This window comes from Leucopleurus acutus (genome assembly GCF_964270905.1).
Source record: "Leucopleurus acutus genome assembly, chromosome: 11".
NCBI lineage: Eukaryota > Metazoa > Chordata > Mammalia > Artiodactyla > Delphinidae > Leucopleurus > Leucopleurus acutus.
In genome coordinates, this window is record NC_139152.1 from 31109190 (window position 1) to 31131838 (window position 22649).

Sequence of the window (22649 nt, forward strand, 5' to 3'; positions counted from 1 at the left end):
GATCCTTTTTTTTTTTTCTTTGTTCCTTTTGGAACCAAAACTTTAATCCCAAGGAGTCTCACAAAACATATTACAAATGACAGCATGAAAAAAAAATTGCACAGTAACTCAAAGTTCAGCTCTACAATATACTCTTCATCTGGCAAGACATTGGTATCTTGATAATCTCAACTTCCAAAAAACACTACAAAGAGCTATGTATTCATGTACAGCAATCACAGAGGGGACTTATGACCTAACTCAAAGGGAAACTAACTTCCTTGAAACTTCTTAGATTCTAAACTCACTGGACAACCTCTTGTCCAGTGTGAAGACTAGTGGAATTCTTAACCCTCTAATCTAGGGTAAGGGTGCGGCTTTCATTTCTACCTGCTGGCTTGTGTTCACAGCACCTTTTAAAGACTGCTTGCTTAACTACAGCTGCATACCATATCCCAGCTACAGAAAGTCTTTTCAATGTTTGCCAGTGTTGTTTCCATAATAATAAACATCACACTTTAGGTGGGCAGGAGTTAGAGTTTTATTATCAGTCTAGGCAAGACCAAAAATTCAAAGCAAATTCAATTTTGCTTAAGAGAACATTGTAAAGAAACAATTCTTCATATTACATGCCTCATATGACCCATTTCAAACCATAGAGAATGACACCTTTATGTGTCACTGTCCCAAGAGACAAACAAATGTGAACAGCTAAAACATTTAAAAAGTGCATCAAGCTTCGGAAGTCTCAAACGAAACTTGAATTTTCTGTACATACTCCTGTCAAATGAAGTTATTTCCTGTGCACCACTCCTCTTGCAAAGTGGTCTGCTATTTCCTTTCATTTGACCTGGATCGGCTAGGAGACCTAGAGAAAGATCGGGACGGCTTGCGATTTCTCTCCTGGGACAGTGATCTCTCTCTTCTCCTATATCTACTAAAGGGACCTGCTCCGGCTGCGAGAGAAGCTTCTCCATCTTGGAGATGTGTGGTGAGGGGGAGGATTCCTCCTCCGATAATCATCTCGAGGGCGACGACCCCAAGAAGGAGGCGGCCACGATTTCGACTTCTCCTTTCCCCATTCGACAGGTTCACTCTACTTGGCAGCCACAGAGTGTTCTCCCGTCTAGTTCTCAGACAGCATCCGCTGCATCTCGGGGATCTTCATTTTCAACAAGAGCGAAGCCGGGAGGGTTTTTAGCAACCCACACACTTCGGAGTGGTCCATAATATCCTAAAGCTCGTTCGAATTCAGTCTTGTTACCACTGTTTCCAAGATTCCTTACATAAACGTTACAGTCCAATGGACAGGAATCCCGATGCAAGACCCTCCTGGCTCCTGGGTTTCATGGGCCACAGGGTGATCCCGGGCCTCTAGAATCTCGCAGCTGAATCGGCTCGCACAAGCTGTCCTGTGGGGATGCTTTTCCCCCTGTGTGTCCAGCCCGGGGCCCTGCTGTCTAGGCCCGACCTCCAGGGTGACAGGGTGAACCCCAGGTCCCTGGAGCAAACACTCAGAGCCCTGGTGACCAGACTCGGGGGGCTGGGGCGGCAGATGGACATGTGTGGCCACCCTGGTGGTGTTTGGCCCCATCTGCAGTTCCAGTTCCAGTTCCAGCTGAGAAAGAGCCTCGCTGTGTTATTTTCTCCTGGTTGTGTAAGGATCCCCGGTGTCATTTGACAGAAATGTAGATGGTGTGTTCTTTCTCTCTTTTCTCCCTGCTTCCTCTCGTCCCTCGCCCCCTCCCTCTCCCCCCTCCCCGTCCCTCTCCCCGTCCCTCTCCCAACTCCCTCTCCACCTCCATCTCCCCCTCGCTGTCCCACATCCCTCTCCCTCTCCCCACCCCCTCCCTCTACCTCCTCCCTCTCCCCCGTCTCTCTCCTGCCTCCCCCCTCCCTCTTCCCGCCTCCCCCGTCCCTCTTCCCTGTCCCTCTCTCCCTTCCTCTCTCCCTGTCCCTGTTTCACTGTTCCGCATGCCCTCCCTCTACCTCTTTCCCTCTCCCTGTCCCTCCACCTCCTTCCCTCTCTGGAGAGGGAAGGAGGTGGAGGGACAGGGAGAGAGAGCAGGAGGCGGGGGAGAGGGAGAGAGAGGGGGGAGAGGGAGAGAGGGATAGAGGGAGGGAGCGAAAGACGTCTCTCCCTCCCTCCCTCCCTCCTTCTCTCCCTCCCTCCCTTTATCCCTCTCTCCCTTTATCCCTCTCTCCCTCCCTCCCTCTCTCCCTCTCTCCCTCCCTCTCCCTCTCCCTCCCTCCTTCTCCTCCCTCTCCCTCTCCCTCCAACTCTCCCGCTCCCTCCGTCTCTCCATCTCCCTCACTCCCTCCCAGAGAGGGAGAGATGGAGAGGCAGAGACAAGGGAGAGGGAGAGAGGGAGAGGGAGAGATGGAGGGAGAGGGAGGGAGAGGAAGAGAGGGAGAGAGATATGGAGAGGAGAGGGGGGGGGAGAGGGAGAGGGAAAGAGGTCTCTTCCTCCCTCCCTCTCCCTCTGTCCTCCTTCTCTCCCTCTCCCTCCCTCTCTCCCTGTCCCTGTTTCCCTGTTCTGCTCTCCCTCTCCTTCTTTCCCTCTCCCTCTCCCTCCACCTCCTTCCCTCTCCAGAGATGGAAGGAGGTGGAGGGAGAGGGAGAGGGAAAGAGGGAGAGGGAGAGCAGGAGAGGGAGGGGGAGAGGAAGGGAGAGAGGGGAAAGGGAGAGAGGGATAGAGGGAGGGAGCGAAGACGTCTCTCCCTCTCTCCCTCCCTCTCTCCTTCTCCCCCTCCCTCTCTCCTTCTCCTCCCTCTCCCTCTTCCACCAACTCTCCCTCTCCCTCCATGTCTCCATCTCCCTCACTCCTTCCCACATAGGGAGAGATGGAGGGAGAGGCAGAGATAAGGGAGAGGGAGAGAGGGAGAGAGGGAGAGGGAGAGATGGAGGGAGAGGGAGAGAGGGACAGAGGGAGAGAGAGAGAGAGAGAGAGGGAGAGGGAGAGAGGGACAGAGGGAGAGAGAGAGAGAGAGAGAGGGAGAGAGAGAGAGGGAGAGCGGGAGAGGGAAAATGGTCTCTTCTTCCCTCCCTCCTCTCCCTCTCGCCTCCGACTCTCCCTCTCACCCTCCCTCCATCTCCCCTTCTCCTTCCCTCGCCCTTTCCCTTCCTCTCTCCCTCTTCCTCCCTCTGTCACTCCCTCTCCCTCCATCTCTCCTTCGCCCTCACTCCCTCTCAGAGAGGGAGAGATGGAGGGAGAGGCAGAGACAAGGGAGAGGGACAGAGGGAGAGGGAGACTGGAACAGGGAAACAGGGACAGGGAGAGAGAGAGGGAGAGGGAGAGAGGGAGAGAAGGAGGAGAGAGGGAGAGGGAGAGGGAGGGAGGAAGAGACCTCTTTCTCTCTCCCTCTCTCCCTCTCCCTCTCCCTCCCTCTCCCTCCCTCTCCCTCTCCCTCCATCTCTCCCTCTCCCTCTCTCCCTCTGCCTTATCTCTGCCTCTCTGGGAGGGAGTGAGGGAGATGGAGAGACGGAGGGAGAAGGAGAGTTGGAGCGAGAGGGAGAGGGAGGAGAAGGAGGGAGGGAGAGGGAGAGAGGGAGGGAGAGAGGGAGGGAGGGAGAGACATCTTTCGCTCCCTCCCTCTATCACTCTCTCCCTCTCCCCCTTCTCTTTCCCTCTCCCCCTCCCTCTCCATGTCTCTCTCCCTCTCCCTCCACCTCCTTCCCTCTCCAGAGAGGGAAGGAGGTGGAGGGAGAGGGAGAGGGAAAGAGGTAGAGCCAGAGCGTGCGGAACAGGGAAACAGGAACAGGGAGAGAGGAAGGGAGAGGGGGAGAGGGGGAGAGGGAGAGGGAAAGGGGGAGAGGGAGAGGGGGAAGGAAAGAGGGAGAGAGAGAGAGGGACAGGGAAAGAGAGACAGGGAGAGAGGGAGGGAGAGAGGCAGGGGGAGAGATGGAGGGAGAGGGAGAGGGAGAGGCAGCGAGGTAGAGGGAGAGAGGGAGAAAGGGAGAGAGAGAGGGAGAGCGGTACAAGTGCTGAGGAGGGGGGCTCCCTCCCCCTCCCACTCCCATCCTCTCCCTACTCCTTTCTCTTTTTTCTGCTTCAAAAAACACCAGGCGCCTTTTAGATCAGCCCTGAAGTCAACGTTGATGCTTGGACAGCCTGACCTCCCCGCTGACTTCCAGCCCAGGACCACCGCTGGGAGATGAAGTCTGCGGGGCCCTGGGCGCAGGCTGCACAGGCACCTCCCCTGATGCCCAATCTCTCCTCGTTTATGAGGCAGCCAACACTCCCCTCCCTGACTCCCCAAGATTTGGGGCCTTTTTAGTATGTGTCGATAATGCCATGAGCTACTATTTAACTCTTCCACGAGGACCCATCTCCCAAAATGCAGTGGTTTTCAGCCTTGGCTGCACTAGAGAACCCCCAGGGAAGGGAGAGACGTCTCTCCCTCCCTCTCTCTTTCTCTCCCTCTGTACTTCTGTCTACCTCTCTTCCTCTCCCTCTCCCTCTGGGGTGATACCCGATGAGCTCAGAATCGCAGATGGACCCCCCATCCCCTCTCTGTGGCTTGCATGGGGGATGCACCTTCTCACTGTGGCCCGGGCATGGCCTTGACATTCAGACATCGGGTCCTGCATGGACACTTGTGTTTGTTCCATAGCGCATGTGGCTGCAGTCTGTGCTTCTGTGGATGGGGGCTGTGCGTGAGCCCTTCATCTTCCCCGCAGACACCACTGGTGCTCGCTCGGCCTCGCGGGTGATGCGGGGGGGGGCACGGGGGACAGTCTTGTGTCCCCACCTTCTTGGGCTACAGACAGGCCACGCTGGTCCTGTGGTGACTGGGGGCTCCCAGGAGAACCCCACTGCAGACCGGAGAGGTGGCCCCAGAGAAGGTGGCGTACGCCTGGGGCCGGGCCTCATCAGTGAGCCACGGGCCACCTGCAGCAACAGGTGTCTCACCGTCCAGGGGCTGGGTGTTCGGGTGCCGTGGGGTTGAGCTACTGTCTGCACGGCAGCCGTGTTTGTCTTGTTGAGCCCGGGGAGGCCCCTTGGTGGCTCCTGGAAAGACTGGCCGCATTTCTTCCTGCCCTTGGCCTTAGAGCCCATCACGTTCATGCCGTTGCCAGTTCCAAAAGGACCCGTGTTAATAAAGACCACGTGTTAGGACAGCACCAAAGTGTCTAGAAATCCGGGCCAGGAGGAGGAGGGAGGGGGATTGGCTGTGCCCGCCAGTGGCCTGGGAGCCCTGCCCGCCTGCAGAGACCTGGCCCGGGGCCCGCGGGGAGGGCGTGGCCCTCGGTCCCCAGCGCCTTCCGTCTCTGGGTTCCAGGAGAACTGCGTGATCCTCAGGGAGCTGGTGAGGCTGCAGGCCCTGAAGTCCAACCTGCTGGGGTTCCGCACGCATGCCGACTCCGTGCTGGAGATGAACATGGACAAGACCAGCCAGGTGGTGGCCACTGTCCTAGGTAACACCGCCTCCCCCTGAGTCCCAGTGGGGACGGGGTCAGGCGGACCTTGACCGGACGTGGTGCTGCCTGAGACCCCACTGTGTCAGCCCTTGGGGGTCACCTTCCCAGGCCCTTCATTCTGCCTCGAGGGGCACGGGGTCGGGGGTGGCTGGGGGGCCGCCCCAGGGACGTAGCCGAGCCTCTCCCCTCCGCCCGCAGGTGAGCTGGCCCAGAAGCTGAAGCCCCTCGGGGAGCAGGAGCGGCCGTGATCCTGGAGCTAAAGAAGGCCGAGTGCCAGAGGCGGGGCCTGCACTTTGACGGCCCCATCAACGCCTGGGACCTGCGCTACTACATGAACCAGGGGGAGGAGACGCGCTACCACGTGAACCAGTACCTGCTCAATGAGTCTTTCCCCATGCAGGCGCTCACACGCGGGCTGCTGGGCATCTCCCAGGAGCTGCTGGGGCTGACCTTCGACCTGGAGGAGGGCACCAGCATGTGTCACGAAGACGTGAGGCTCTAAGTGGTCTGGGACGCGGCCTCGGGCAAGGTCATCCATCGGCAAGTTCTACCTGACCTCTATCCTCGGTGCGTGCGTGGGGGAACCTGTCGGCCGTGGGCCGGGGCTCCTCTGTGGAAGCGGGGCCCCATCCACGTCCCTCTGCAGGGTGGGGAAGTCCGGACACGCGGCCTGCTTCGGCCTGCAGCCGGGCTGCCTACAGCACGATGGGAGCTGCCAGATCGCCATCGTGGCCATGGTGGCCAACTTCACCAAGCCTACGCCCAACCTGCCCTCCCAGCTGCAGCATGATGAGCGGGAGACCAACTTCCACGACGTCGGGCACGCGATGCACCAGCTCCGCTCCCAGGCGCAGGGCTGCAGGCAGGGGGCGGGGAGGGCCCGGGCGTGCGTGGTCCTCAGGCAGGCCCTCGCCATGGGATTCTTTCACTGACATCACCCCGCACGTGGTGACGCCCTCGGTGTCAGCTTCCATCATCAAACCCCAGGCACTGGGCGCGTAAATAACGGAAATGGATGTCCTCGAGGCTCTAGAGGCTGGAAGACCCAGATCAAGGAGTCAGGGCTGGTTCCCTGCATGTTAAATACATGTGCTCAAGAGTTGCCTTGAAAAAAGACAAAAGAAAAGAAAGGAACGTTGCCTGCAAGTCTGCTGACAGCCGGTGATGAGAACCAGAGGGAAGGCTCTGGGGCCGGGGGCGCAGTGCCCTGTGAGCTCGGGGGCTGCTGCCAGTCTCCGTGGAGGCTCAGCAAGTCCCAGTGACTTCCCCACGTGGGGGGCGCCAGCTGAGCGTCTGGGGCCAGGACCCACTGCTCGTTCAGTCTTCCTGTGGTCAGCCCTTCAGCCTGAGAGCGATGCTCTCACAGGCTGCACCGGGGCGTGTGGGGACAGTTTACTGAGCTGTACAGACGTCACTACTGCTTTGGACCATTTCCGTCACCCCGAAAATGTCCCTCACGCCCTTAGCTATCACTCCGTCCCCTCGCCAGCCCCTGGCAACCAGGAACCCACTCGCTGACTCTGTGGATCTACCTGCTCTGGACGTTTCTCCTCAGTGGGGTCACGCCCTGTGTGTCCTTCTGTGTATGACTTCTCTCGCTGAGCATCGTGTTCTCAGGGTGTATCGACGCGGCAGCGAGCGTCAGGGCTTCACCGCATTGCGTGGCTGAGGGACGTAAAGAAGACAAGAGAAAAGAAAAGAACGTTGCATGCAAGTCTGGTGACAGTCGGTGATGAGAACCAGAGGGAAGGCTCTGGGGCCGGGGGCGCCGTGCCCTGTGAGGCCCTGGCGCTGCTGCCAGTCTTGGTGGGGCACGGGCAGCACCGTCCCTCAGGAGCTGCTGGACAAGCTCATCAAGTCCCGGGAGGCCAACCCAGATGCGGCCGGACCGAGGGAAGGGAACGGGGCTTCCGGTCTGCCCGGCTGGAAAGCACGGCCTGGACACAGTGCCAGCCCCCCGTCTCCTTCCTCCCGCCCCCCAGGCCTCTTCAACCTGTGCCAGATCGTCCTGGCCAAGGTGGTTCAGGCCCTGCACACGCAGACGCCCGCGGACCCGGCCCAGGAGAATGCCCGCCTCTGCCAGGAGATCCTGGGGTTCCCAGCCATGCCAGGTAGCCAAGCGCGCACCGGGCTCACCTCAGCGGTCGGTTGGCGGCTACTGCCCAGATCAAGAGGATCGTCTGGCGGTGTGTGAATGGGGACCGACTGACGGGCTCCGGCCGAGGCCCGCTGACCTCTGGCCTCTTCCTGCCACGGTTCCTTGGCTGGTCCCTCCAGCTGTGGCCCGCGGAGTCCGAGGGTGGGGTGGGAGGCTCTGCACATGCTTTCTAGAGAGCCTGGAAGAGGCAGGAGAGGGCTTCATACCCCGAACAGAAGGCATCGACGAGGTCTGCCCATGCGTGTCGGTGCGGACACGCGGTTCACTCCCTCGTGAGCGCTTTAACCAGCGATCTCTCCGTGGTGGAGGGCGAGCCCTGACTCATCTCTTGCAGCCTCGGCAGCTGACCTTGTAAGAGGCTTAGGAGTGAACCCTCGTGAGCTTCAGCAGAAAGTCGGCAAAGATTTATTTGTGTTCCTCCACTGAACTGCCAGCGAGGTCCCCGTTTTCTACAAGTGTTGGGCCAATACTCTCTCTAGTGGCAGGGGACTCAGACAAGGCTGCTTTCGGGCCCCCACCCCCGCTCTGGGGCAGGGGCACTGAGCGGCCAGGGAGCCGGGCAGGAGCCCCTCTGCGTGTGTCCCAGTGACCCACCTGCCTGCGACCTTTGGCCGCCTGGCAGGAAGCTACGACGCCCAGTCCTATGGCCAGTCATTCCTGCAAGAAACACTGGAACAAGTTTCTGCCAACCCGCCAAAAAAAAACGACTTCAAAGGCAACGTGGTGTCACAGGTAGGGCTTGTTTCTGTGTTTCTTTGTTTTTAGTTCATTAGGCCTCACTTAAAATTCTGATTCCACAATGCACTTGCTTTGGGATCTTGAACAATACTCATAACCTCTGCAAGTTTCAGTATAGTAAGTTTATGTGATTACCTTCATCTGTAATATCCCTGTGTTGCAATCTTAATTAATTCAGATTAATTCATCTTAATCTTAATCTCAAGTTCAGATCAAAGACTAGTTCCTCTGTGACTTCTCCTCTGAACTGATTCAAAAGCCTCTCCCGTCCTCATTTGGCTTCTCTTCTCTTCTCTTCTGGAATCTCATAAGAACTTCTATGACCTCTCTGGTTTTTTGTTGTTGCTGTTGTCTGTTTGTTTGGTTTTTAATTGAAATATAGTTGATTTACAATGTCGTGTCCGTTTCAGGTGTACAGCACAGTGATTCCGTTTTCAGATTCTTTTCCCTTATAAGTTATTACAAAATATTGAGTACAGTTCCCTGTGCCATAGAGGAGATCCTTGTTGTATCAATTCTATGCCTTCTTTGAATGACCATAGCACTTGTTGTCTGTATCATTTTTATGTCTGTTGTGGCTTTGTGACTGAAAATGAAAATTTTCTATTTGTTCATGTCCTGGCCCTTCCTTAAAAATGTGTTCACTTACCTATTTCATATTTATTGACTACATCTTAGACACCGTGTTAGCTGCTTGTTCTAGATGTTAGTAAAACATAGACCTTCCTGCTCAAAGGGTCACAGTATTTGTGGGAAAACAAAAAAACGAACAACTTACGTCTCAAATAGCTTTGTACTTCCCAAAGAGAGCACACCTCGTAGGTACAATAAATATATGTATTATACATAAATGTATAAATAGTTAATGGCATTAAAAACTTGAGATAACTGCTTTTCTATTCTGAGGAAATGATGATAATATCTCACCAGGAGCTCAACACCACTCTGAGAATGAGGGCTTAACCCCCGACCTGGCTCACTGCATCGCTTTCTTATATGAAAATAGACAAGTCTGTGCATGCTCTCTACAAAAAGGCTTATCTGGCATGAATTTCAGATAGCAAGAAGAAAAATTCAAGAGGTTCAGAGAAGCATCCAGAAGCTCAGGTGATTGTCTGGCACTAATACAACTTGCTTGACAGGAAAATAGAGTGTAAATCTCACAAAATTAGATGATTTCTAAGAATTTCAAAACCGCCTGCTATTAATTAGAAATCCTAGAAGAACCGCTTCTTTTAAAGCATACTGATAATATGCTTTACAGCTTAATATTCAGAAGCCTATGTTTTGGCTAAGTGAACTTCAGGAATGAAGGAAACTTGTGGTTCAGTTCCATCTACTCTGGAACCTCTGGTCAAAACACCCACTTCTGTGCTCAGCCATCTTATCATCTGTAAAATGGAGGCAACTCTAAGAAAACATAGTTACAGAGATGTTGCACAGCTTCCTGTGTCACTGTCTTCATTTGTTTCAGAAAACCAATAACGTCTAAGCTACTACTGCAAAGAGTGCAGTGTTACTTGGGGTCATCTAGTGCAGCTCTGTCAAAGTAAAGAAAAGGAAAGGGGCCTAGAATAACTATAATTTTCCCAAGAGGACACTATTATTTGATGGCAAATCTGAGTCAAGAACCCTGATCTCTTTGATGCCATTCCATTGTTCTTTCATTGGGTTCTCAACAACCCAGAGAAAGAAAGAGAAATAAAACTTCTATGTGCTGTGTCACTGGTACAGGACGTGGCAAGATTGGAATTGGAGAACTACATATTAACAGGTATTTGGGAAATTCTTAAACTAATTAAGATATATACCAGGTACATAAAAAACAGTTATGTTTTCCCAAGATGATTCTGTGGAATGAACAGAACTGGTAACTGAAGGTGCCTGTGTGCTGCAGTTCCAAACAGGATGGGTGAATGCTTGTTTTCTGGCACCTTTAAGACTCCACCCCAATATACACATTAAAATAAAATTAACATTCCAACTGGGTCATATTTAATTCTGCATGCTCTTGTAAGTCAGCAAAATAGTCCATATTATCATTTAAGTTGTCACTCACTTTCTTTTCCTTTTTTTGCGGTACACGGGCCTCTCACTGCTGTGGTCTCTCCCGTTGTGGAGCACAGGCTCCGGACACGCAGGCTCAGCGGCCATGGTTCACGGGCCTAGCCGCTCCGCGGCATGTGGGATCTTCCCGGACCGGGGCACAAACCTGTGTCCCCTGCATCGGCAGACGGACTCTCAACCACTGAGCCACCAGGGAAGCCCGTCACTCACTTTTTAACTTGAATTTTAATTTCTAAAAGTCTTTCCAAACACAAAACAGGCGGGAAAATGGTATATGGGAAGCTGCAGAGATGAAATAAGCTTACTTCATTCGGCATAAAGATGAATACCCAAACAACTTCTGCATAGCTGGAAGTATCCAAATCTACTATCTTCGTTTTGTAGTCAAGGCTTCCGGAAAAATATGCTAACGGATTCCTAATTACCCAAATGCCCCATATCTGTTTCAGTAAGTATCATTATATATTATGGAAATTTTTCTCAGTGACAGAGAAAGACATCCTGGCCGAGCATCCCCCTGTCCATGACAGAGATGATGGGTCTCAAGCTACCTTGAAGGCGTTGGAGCCCACTTTATCCATTACTAATATTAATGGAGGACAAAACTTCATATTCTGTTTGCTCTGTGTTTGTTAAGTCACTTCTTCCCTTCATTAAAATGGATGACACATAATTGAGTCTGTAGTGTATGTATCACTGGAAACTGAACACATTTTTGTTGGTTTTATTAACGTCATAGGTTTCTAGGGGGGGTCTACTAAATAACTAAGTCTAGTTTCACAGTTACAAATAAATTACGATGTAATTTTGAATAAATTAAGCTCATCATAAAAGAAGGATACTGATAGTTGCTACTACCCCTTCCTTGAGGGGCTCTTGTAAAGCACTAAATAAAGTAACAGAGGTTTATATGCATGCATATATTTTCAATGATATTTGAACACACTTGAAAAGAACTCTACAGAATGCATTATAAAACCTCGATGCTGTGTGTCCCTAGTTCCCAGCTCTCTCATTAAAACTATTTAAAAGAACAAAATGTTATCTATTAGGATAGCTATCAGAGTACTCCAAATACTACTTCTTGCAGTACCCTGTCCCAACCATTTGCCTTCCTCTTCCCATTAGTCCTTAATTCAGAAACCCCAGAGATTTGTCCATTAATTTATGAACATATTTCTTCATTCAGCCAAGAAAATTGATGGATCCCTTACCAAATTTCAGGCACCCTTCTTCAGTATGTTTTCTAGGCATGTTCAGGAAACACAGCAGTGATTAACACAGATGAATATAGCCTCTCTCGAGCTGAAGGGAGAGACAAAAGTAAAGAAGCAAATATAAAATCATAAGTGTAAATACGTAAATAAAAATTGAATAAATGGGTAGAATAACTAGTATATCAGGTAAGTGCTGGAGAAAAACAGCAAGCAGGGAAGGGAGATGGAGATTGTTAGCTGGTAGGAGGAGGCTGCGATCTGAAACTAAGTGATCACTGAGGGCTTTCTGGGGAGGATAAAATTTACGAGGGAACCTAAGGTTGTGAGAGGGAGCAAGGTGCATATCTGGGAAGTGAATAGTACAAGCAGAGGGAACAGTCAGATGGAAAGGCAATGAGGCAAGAGTGGGCTCGGAGTATCCAAGGAGCAGAAAGGATGTCAGTGTGTGGAAAACAGAGGGAGCAAAGTGGAGAGGAGAAGGAAACAGTCAGAGAGGAAACAGAGGCCCAGATTTCTAGGGCTGTGGAGGCACTTTGAGGACTTTGCTTTTCCTGTGAAGAAGCCATTGAAGAGACTTGAGTGACATGATCTGACTTATGTTTTAACAGGATCTCTCTGGATGCCATGTTGATCAGAGACTGCAGGAGAATAAGGACAAGCCCCAGAAGACCAATAGTTGATTCAAATGTCAAGAAACATTTATGCCTTCACCCTTCAACTTCACAAATGATGCCATTTCCATTGAGCTATTGAAAAATATAATCTGGCTTTCAAAACAATAAACCAGAAGGCATTTTCTCACATAAGCAAGGTCACAAACAACTGTCAGCTAAAGTTGAAATAGCAACAAATCAAATAATAACAAAAAACATTTTTTATAGATTTTAAAACCTTACAAAGCATTTTCTTGTCCATTATCTAAGTTAATCCTCCAGTCAACGCCATGAGATAGTTATTATTTTCCCATTAGAAGTAACCGCATATTAAATCCTTAGTGATTGCTCAAGAAAAGCTGAAATCTTGAGTGTACATCTATTAATGCCAAGGTTGGGTTTTTTACCCATGGGAACATTGGATGCTAAAATCCACAGGGATTTTCAGCTCAAGATGGCAGACTAGGAAATATATTTACTTTCTGGTCCTCCTGAAACCATGTTTAAATAAAGCTGCAGAAATACCAAAATTAATCAACCAATAAAAGCCAAGACATTGTGGAAGTCATCAACCACAGAAAGATTTCAACACATTTCGAGAAGGCAAACAATGAAACGGAGGGGCCATGAATAAAATAATGAAGAAAAGACTACCCTAAGTAGGGTCTGCACAAAGCCAGTCAGCTTTTGCTGAGCCCTGGTTATAGTAAAGGACAGAGGAAAGAAGAGGGGCTGAAAACAAGGAGACAAAAGTCATTTTAGGAAAAAACGTTCACTTAATGAGCTCCAGGGAACACTCAGCCTGCTGCCATACTCACTCATGTATTACAGTGGATTGTTGGTAAGCAAGACAAGAAAAAAGGGAACCAACAAACAAAAATCAAGACACTGTTTCTTACTGAACTCTTCTCAAATGAGATCAAGAAATTAGGGTTCAATGCCATAGTTGTAAATCATTTCTGCTCCTGGAGAGGTTAGAAAGGGCTTATAATAGTTACCCTTTTTTTTCAGACAGAATTAAGTCTGAGCAAAAGCTTTTGTGTCCTCCAACCTCAAAGTTTATTGGGGATGGAAGTCCAAATTTGCTTTGACATACCATAAAAAGAATCTCATGAGCAGAGGGTCAAACTACTTTTGGAATACATGAATTATGCCCAGTGTGATTTTAAATAAACAAAAATATATCAATTTTTACTGATCTATATGATTCTGGGTTCTGAAACTTCTTCATGTTACATGCCTGATATATAACACACAATGTCAGTCCCAGAAGAGAGAAAACACTCCAATGAAGCAAGCCAAAGAAACAAGATTTGAACAAGGTAAAGTGATGTGTAGACCAAGACCAGGATTTTTCAATTCTTTCCTGTCATGCTGTAGCTTCCAGCTCCTGAATAACAACACATGTTTCCCTTGTCCTAGACACACAAGAGTATGTCTCCTCTATGGGGCGTAAGAAGCTCTAGAGTTACATATGTGTAGTAAAGAGTGGACCCAGCCAGCATACTCACAATGACCAAATTGTGTTGATCGTACTTTATTTTAAACCAATACATCGCTCCATGCTGAAGTTGCAATAAATGATATATTTGCTTTCCAGACATGAATGAGATGCCTTACTGGATATACTCCAGGAAGGCCAGAGAAACTGGTTTCTAATCCATACAGAATAATTCATTGATGAATTCCTTTCAGGATAGCCCCTGATTTATCTAGAATATAAGCTTTACATACCCGGATCCTTCAAACTAGACCAAAGGGAAAAATCTAGGCTGCAAGCCTCAATTAGAAATGTGGGATGGTGCTATGCTGACAACTGGTGGTCCCTGACCTATCTTCTGAGATTAGAACCCAGTGTGGTGGATGACCAATTCACGCGTTGAACAAAAGAACACCTCCTACAGGGCAGTGTATGTGTTCATTACAGGTATGGCACTTAGGGCTAAGTATCATAAGGACTTCAAGAAAAAAAAGAGAAAGTAACACATGAAGCATATATGATAAGGAGGCACAAGAGTCCAGAGCACGAGCTCTGGAATCACACAGGCTTGCTTCGAATCCCGGCTAAGCCACTACCATCTGTATACCCTGAAGAACAGTCGAAGGTTTAAATGTTCTTTTACCAAATTTTGAAAAACAAGTGAAGAAAAAGAACCTACCTGCCAGGAAGGGACATCGTGGGGTGCAGCATCCAGTCGGGTCAGGGCTCTGCATCCCCTGCTCAGAAACCTTCACCGCATGGCTCATGGTGATGCTGGCAGCTCAGCAGCCCTGGAGAAGGCGCTCCTGTCTCCAGGGCTCGCGGACAAGCTGGGGAGGTCCACGGAGGAGGCGGGCCACAGCCTGGCACGTTCTGGGTGCCTCCTGCACTCAGCTCTGGGCAGGCTCTGGCCTCTGGGCCCCGTTGCGGGGAAGGACTGGCTGATACATACCCAGGGCTGAGGGGCCTGCAGAGCTGGTGCCCAGGCAGGGTGAGCTCTGGAGGAGAAGGCTTCCACAGTCCCCAACAGTCTCTGCATGGTGGCCCATCCGGTGCCAAACACCTGCCACCCACAGCGACAAGTCCCAGCCGCTAGAAAGTCCAGAAGGGGTCGGGCTCTTTGCCCTTGGGCCGGGTTTCTCCAGGGGCTGGGCTTGCGTGGGGCCCCCAGCCCACCCCCTGACCCGCCCGCCCTTGCTCTGTGACACATACAATGCAATGTCAACACCCAGGCTGAGCCGGCCAGTGTTCAGTGCCTGCTAGACCTTGAGAAGAGTTAGCAGCTAGGGAGAAGCTCTCCCACTGTCACTCGCTTTTCTCAGATCAGGCAGGCAGCCACCTCACCCCAAAGCTATGGACACCACACCTCCTTCCCAGGCTACCATTTTCCGTTCTGCCCCTGTTTTCCCTTTCCATTCTGCCCCTCTTTTCCCCAGCACCCCATTTACGGCTTCAGGTGTCATCGGTGCTGCAGCAGACAGCACCTCTGACCCCGAAGCTATGGACACCACACCTCCTCCCTAGGCTATCTTTCTCCGTTCTTCCCTGTTTTCCCTTTCCATTCTGCCCCTGTTTTCCCCAGGGCCCCCCCCCCCATTTACGGCTTAGGCTGGCATCGGTGCTTCAGCAGGCAGCAGCTCTGACACCAAACCTATGGACACCACACCTCCTTCCCAGGGCTGTCATTTTCCAGTCTGCCCCGTCTCCAAGTAGAACCACTACCTATTTCACACGGCTCTTCCTAGTTCTGGGAACACAACACTCACTGGTAGCAATGCCTCAGCCCATGCCTCGACTCATTTACCTGCAATGCTGGCCAACAGATAGACCAACACTTCAAAGTTATGACAGAAAGTTGAGTAAGTTATACGCTTGGAATTGCATTTATTATTATTAACAACCACAACTGTAGTGCTTAGACTGTAACAAGTAATATTCTAAGTGCTTAGCAAATATTAACTCACTTAATCCTCATAATGGCAACCCTATAGGTAGGTAATGTTCATAATATTCACCTTTTTTGGGGGAAACTGAGGCCCAGAGGGGTTGAATAGCTTGTCTAATGCCACACAGTAAGTAGGGGGCAGAAACCCAGGATGAAAACCAGACCGTCGAGACTTTCATCACTTTGCTGTGTCACCTTAATAGATGTTGTGGTTAGGGAAGGGACTAAACTGACAAGACTCTGAACTAGAGAAGGGAGAAATTAGAAAATGACTTATCCTAGAAACTAGAGAGGATTTCAGCTCAGAAATTTCTGGTGATGAGACCTGGAAGAACAAGAACATGGTTGGAATACTCACTTGGGGTAGTATCTGAATCCATTGAGAAATGGTTTTGTTTTGTTTGTTTGTTTTTTAACTTAGAAAGGCCAGTTGGATGAAGATTAATGAAAAAAAAGTATAAAGGAAAAGAGGAAGGTGCCTGAAGTGAGACATAACCTCTTCCCTGTAAGTACTAGGGGTGGGCGTCCTGTGGGAAAGGATGGAGCTCTCTCTACAGGTTTGTCACCAGGATGAACAAGGAGAAACATGGCAACCATTGTACTGGTTTTGATGATTCCTCAAAAACCAAGGCTTTAGTTTCCAAGAACTACCCATGGTAGCATACCTACCGTGTGTCAGACATGCCACCAAGTGTGTTTCCAGTCACACATTTTAATTGGAGAAATAGTTCCTATGAGGTACGCATTAGTTCCCTATGGCTGCTGTAACAAATTAATACCAATGAGCTTGCGTAAAACAAAACACACTCATTCTCTTATGGTTCTGGAAGACAGAGGTCCAAAACCAGTTTCCCTGGGCTGGAACCAGGAGTTGACAAGGCCGTCCATCCACCTTCTAGAGGCTCTAAGGGAGAATCTGTTTCCTTGACAGCATTCCTTGACTTCTGGCCACATCAATCCAACCCCAACTTCATCATCACATACTCTTTGGAGTAAAAACTCCCTCTGCCTCTCTCTTATGAGAACACCAGTGGTTACATCTGGGTCCATCCAGGTAGTCCAGAGGAATCTCCCCATCTCAAAACCCTTACTTTTATCCCATTGGCAAAGTCCCTTCTGCCATTTAAGGTGACATTCACAGGTTCTGGGGATTAGAAGGTGGACATTTGGGGGCAATGGTACTATTCAGTCTACTACAAGGTAGATACTATTATCTTTCTCAGATGTAGGAAATGAAGTTTAGGGAAGTAATTTGTCTCAGGTCTACAATTTCCAGAGTAGAGATTTAAATTCTGCCAGTGAGACTTTAGGACACACTCTAAACAACTTTAACCTGTGTCCTTAATTACTGCATAATCCTTGGTTAAGAGTCACACTTAGGTATCAAGACCCAACTGAATATAACACAAGTACTGTCTCCTCTTTCACTATGTTTGCCTGGTGTATTTATGAATCTTGCCCAGAGCAGAAGAGTTCAGAAAATTGTTATGCACCTTTACTAGGAGAAAGCATTTACTGTTTGATGTGCACAGAGTAACTAGAGGCTATTTAAAATAAAATAAAATAAAATAAAATATGCCACCAAATCATCAAGTGTCACAACAGAGGTAACCCCGTGGGAGTCTTGAGGAGACTAAAATTATCTCCAATTGTGCAGGTGAGAAAACTTTCACTAAAGGCAGGTGTAGTTCAGCCAAGCCCTATGGCACAGAAGTAGGAATTTGGATATGTACGAATGGGAAAAAAGACATTTTAGGCATGGGAAACAGTTTAATGCTGAATGGATGAGAAATATACATTAGACCTTTCTAAATCAACTGGCTTATTAACTCAGTAAATCAGATTTGGTCAGTCAAACTAGCTTTAGCTGATTACTTATCCAGGGCATAGCTGTTGAGAGTAATTTTTGTCATAGAACAGTAAATAAAATTGTTGAACTATAGCTTTAGGCTTGCTAAGTGAAACAGATTTGCTCTAGCTGATGTTCAAGTGACTTACTTGGTACTATTCACGAAATTGGGGGTTAACAACTGCTTAAGACAACATAGAGAATTGATCTTAAATAGTACTTGAAGTAGTTACTGTGTAAAGTATCTGTTCAGTAGCTCATGGTAAATGGATGTTTATAATCCCCACTGGACAACCAACTGCTTTTTTGCAAATGGTAATGTGAATTGCTGTTGCATAAACTATAGTAATGACCACCTATCTAATTTGTGGTCCAAACCGGAAATCTTCTAACAATACTGGTCTCCTAATAAAAGTAAGCACGAAGCTAACACACACTGGGTGTCTCCCGTGTGCCTTTGCATGCATCTGTATCTCACTGAACCCTCATAACAGCCCCCAAGAGAGGGACTCTGAGTGTCCCCATGCTGCTGGTGGAGAAACAGGCACAGGAAGGTTCAATAGTCTATCTACCTAAGATCACACAGAGGGTGGGAGAGCCTGTTTTTAAACCATCTGCCTCCAATTCCAGGTGCCAGGAGCCAGATTCAGCCTAGAGGCCTCTTCTGCTCATCTGGAGGCGAAACCATGTGTAAGGATTAGTCAAATCCTGTCTTCACTCCTCAAGGTAGCTTGAACACTTGCACGTCCTCCAAACAGCATGTAGCATAAGCAATAAGATGTTTGCCCCGGGTATTGGCCAGGAACTTGGAATCAGCTGTGTCTAGTTAGGCTGAGCTGGTTAAGACTGGAGAGGACCACCGATCCTCCACCTGGGCCAGTGCCTTTTGACCTCCTGCCATCAGAGGGATGAAAACTACAGCCTGAGAATGTGCTGAGCCCCGTAGCCTAGTTACGCCAGCTCAGAACAATGATGAGCACACCTTTTTCCAATCACCTTTCCTCATGCTCCCCATGCCTCATACTGCCCTGCTTCTTTATTCTTTATCCCATAGATACCCCAATCCCCTTGCCTTTGGGGAGGTGGATTTGAGACCTATTGTCACATCACTTCCTCGCTTGGCTGCCTTGTGAATAAACCTCCTCTTTGCTGCAAACCTCAGCATGTCAGTGTTTTGGCTTGCCGCGCCTCAGACAAAATGGTAGGGAGCAGTGGTAAAGGTCCCTTGCCTGTGAGGGAAGCTGGTTACTAGTAGTCACGTTGCGGATGTTTTCTCCTCCTGGGGGGGCAGACGTCCTGCTCTTCCAGAAAGAAGGGAGAAAGGCAGGAGCTGGACCCTTGCTCTCAGGGTCACCGTCACCTAGGAGCTCGTTAGAAGCACAGAATCCAGGCCCCACCCAGAACTACTGAATTACAGCCTGCATTTAACAAGATCCACAAGAGAGGCATACCCATATTAAAGTTGGAGAGGCACCAAGCTGGAGTCCACGTAGCTCATCCCTAGGGTCATCCTCTTCTCCGCAGCTAATGAAAACGAGGCAAAGATTCATCCCGAGCCTACTCTGCCTCAGTCACTTGGGTATCACATGAGGTCTTTTAATCCTCCCGAGAGCCTGCAAATGAGACTGAGGGTCAGAGTGGTCAAGCACCCAAGGTTCCATAAAAGAACATGAACAAGGCTCACTGGAGCCCAGACCTCCAAAGAAGAAGGCCCCTGAGCACAGCATGACACCACAGCAGCCCAAACGGTGGGCCTGGAGGGTAGGCCAGGGTTCCCACGCAGAATTTACACCATTCGACAGATGCCCAGAGCAGACCACAAGGCAATATGAGAAGTAAGTTCTGATTGTGGAATCTGTGAATTTTGAGGTTTAAAGAAAAAAATCTGTTTTTGGGGGGCTGGTTAAAACAGTTCTACCAAGGAGTAAAGAGAGGGCATCTCAAGGCTCCTTCTGGACTTAGAATTTAATGCCTATTTATTGAGAAACGCTCCATGCATTTGCTCAGTCCTATGTCAAGATGAAGTTCTCTGTGCCCTAGAATTTTAGGTTCTAAAAAGGCCACACAAATGGGTGAGACCTAAAAAATGCCAGAACAATGCAACGGCCTTAATCAGACTGTCTTTGCTTTGCTTTGTTTTGCTTATAAGTCACTGACTTTAAACTGAATATGGTGTCATGTCTTTATTTTTCTTGAAGTATATATTTTTTAACGATCATATAAAGATATTCTTCCATGGTAAGACTTTTACATTGTATTTTGCTTCAAATGGAGTGTGGTACATTGACCCTCCATCAGATGATTGCTTAAAACTCAGATTTCTTATAACTCACCTTGCTTTATTAAGAATACCGCTAGAGGCTTCTATGCCCCTAGTAATAAAAATGCATTTTCAGGCCCATTCAAACCAATGACAATCCAAGTTTACAGAGCACAAGATAATGAAAATTCTCTCGGAGTAGTGCTTCCGGCCAATCGGACATGCTAAGGCATAACCTTGCAGTGCTTCCTCTAAGCGATAGGGTGCCAGAAAAAAAATTCGTAGTCCGAGGTTGCCCAGATGTACCGTACGGACGAACCTGAATTTTCTATCCGTGAGATTGTGAAGAAGGAAAAATAAATCTCTGTCCGTTTTGTTGTGGCACCTCAAACTGCAAAAGTTATGGCTGTAGTGTGTGGATAACATTGTAATATGCAGAAGTCTACAAATTCTGATACCTCTGTGGAAACACTGAATCCCACCCGCCAAGGCACTGGAGCTGTGCAAATGAGAATCAAAAATGCCAACAGCCATCACAGCAGGCTGAGCCAAAGTAAATCCATGATCCTCACCGATGTTGGGAAGGTCACTGAACCTGTATCCCGGCACAGAAGGAATCATTCACAGCATGTCTTGAAAGATGTCATTCCTCCACTGGAACAACTGATGGTTGAAAAAGAAGGTTATCTTCAAAAAGCTAAAATTGCAGATGGAGGAAAGAAACTAAGGAAAAACTGGTCTACTTCCTGGATTGTTCTTTCTAGTCGAAAAATTGAATTTTACAAAGAATCCAAGCAGCAGGCTCTGTCTAATATGAAAACTGGGCACAAACCAGAAAGTGTGGATTTGTGTGGGGTATATATTGAATGGGCCAAAGAAAAATCAAGCAGAAAGAATGTCTTTCAGGATAATCTGAATTATCTGTGATTTTAAGTAATTGTAATGGAATCTCAAGGATGGCATTTTTTTCTATGCTTCTACTACCTGTCATTTCAATTCTGATCTTCTGGGAAATGCAAGAAACTCCAGATTTTTTTGATATGGAGATTTACTAACATCTTCCAAATAAGGCAATGGGAAAAAGTAAATCAAATCAGAGGATATACTGTTCCATACAAATTGCTTCCTGACTATGATGTTTACATGGATAGTGTTTTTAATTGTAACTTCTCCTAAAATTGGAACACCTAAAACATCATTTCTTAAAATGTAGCTTCAGGTAGTAAAACTATCAAAACTTTGCTTGTAAGAGAAATTTGGGTACTGGAAGGAATGAACTAACTCTCAACATATTCTGAACAACACATGCAAATATAAAGTGTCAGAGGACTCTGAGGACCTGTTGAGTTATTTAGACTTTTCAGCATGTCCAGTATGCCTTTTATAAGGGGAAATCGAAAGAAGGGAGTGGGGAGCTTCAACTACCATGGCTTTGTGCTTTGATTTGCTTGATACTGCCTGAAGTTGTTCAGAAGAAACTTGAGGATTGCCTTTGTATTTGCTCATCCAGTCAACACTTTGGAAAGCTAACCCATGAAAATATTCATTCTGAACTCCTCAGAAATTTAGATCGATTTGAGTGAGAGGATAAAGGAACTGCTGAAAGCATCAACTATTGTCGAAACAAGATCAATTCATCAAAGTCTATTTAAGAAGTATGGAAGTCCACCACCCTCTCCAAGAAGTCTTCATTTCCTGTCTTCTCTTCAGTAGCAGTAATTCTGACCAGTTCCTTAGGATGAATGCATGTGTGTGGCATATATTAATTTCTCTTCATTCTTAAAGATGGAAATGATACAATCACCTGGCTTGTAATTTTCCAAAATGTTTTAGTTTGTTAGGTTGAAATGAGGTGATGGTCACTTTGAGGATGAAAATATCTGCTGAGGCCAGTTGGTGCATTCTACTTTTTAAAACATTTCTGCTTACCTAAAGAACTAGATTTTTATATAAATCTCTTGATGAATAATAAATATTATTTTATTGGTCTGATGAAAAAAAAAATTCTCTCGACCGGCATCTTTTACTACTTTTAATCTGTTAACAGACCCTAAGTGTCTCAGATGAAAGGTACTGTAGCAGGAATTGCCATCGTTAACAGCATTCCATACAGGGAACTCTTGATTGTTCCAATTTCTCAAATATTTGGACATTTTGACTGCCTCTATAACATCTCTAGGGTGTGTGAAAGATAAAAAAGAGGCCTGTACAATTTATTTCTCAAAATATACACAGAAATATTTTGCACATACAAACAGGGAAACCTTATAAATAATGTATGGGGAGCAACGTAATGTCGATAACAGAACTACTCATTTCGAAAGACAATACTGTCACCAAGTGTCCCCTTACCAAAACTGACTGGGAATTTTTAGGGGCCGCCAAACCAGAGGTGGAGATTTATAGGAATCTTGGATGTTTGAAAAATGGTTTTGGACGACCTCCTTGAGGAAGGCACCAAGCCACATCCCAAATTGCAAAAATGGCTCCAGGTTGACTCCTTGTGTCCTCACTCTTTGCAATGTGACATTCCAACTTCTCTCATCAAGAGGCAGAGTTGATTTCCCCACCCTTGAAGTTAGGTGACATGCCACTGCCAATAGAAGGCAGCAGAAACAATGGTGTGCCAGTTCAGAGCTAGGTCCCATGATGATTCTACTCTCCCTCTTGGAGCCCTGCTACCCCCATGAACACAAGCCCCTGTTACTAGCTGGGGCATAAAAGGTATGTGGCCCAGTCAGGACCCTGGCCTGGCTACAGCCAGCCCCCAGCTCACCCCACAGGTGTAGCAGCAATTCCAGCCATGATAAGCAGGGTTGTGATGAATAATTAAGAACATAAACATATTCTATAATTTATAAACCACTCTGTCAACCTACGA

General features: G+C 48.2%; 1 long non-coding RNA gene and 1 pseudogene across 2 annotated transcripts; both read right to left on the bottom strand.

The window, feature by feature from the left end:
* Positions 1–511: 511 nt before the first annotated feature.
* LOC309968332 (serine/arginine-rich splicing factor 3-like) lies at positions 512–4486 on the bottom strand (annotated as a pseudogene). The gene is made up of 2 exons: positions 4453–4486; positions 512–1318 (listed from the first exon to the last, which is right to left on the bottom strand). The product of its transcript is annotated as a serine/arginine-rich splicing factor 3-like (transcript).
* A 2480-nt stretch (positions 4487–6966) lies between these two features.
* LOC309968206 lies at positions 6967–11659 on the bottom strand. The gene is made up of 3 exons (XR_014326567.1): positions 11579–11659; positions 7538–7737; positions 6967–7066 (listed from the first exon to the last, which is right to left on the bottom strand). It is a non-coding gene; the product is annotated as an uncharacterized lncRNA (long non-coding RNA).
* Between the last annotated feature and the right edge of the window lie 10990 nt (positions 11660–22649).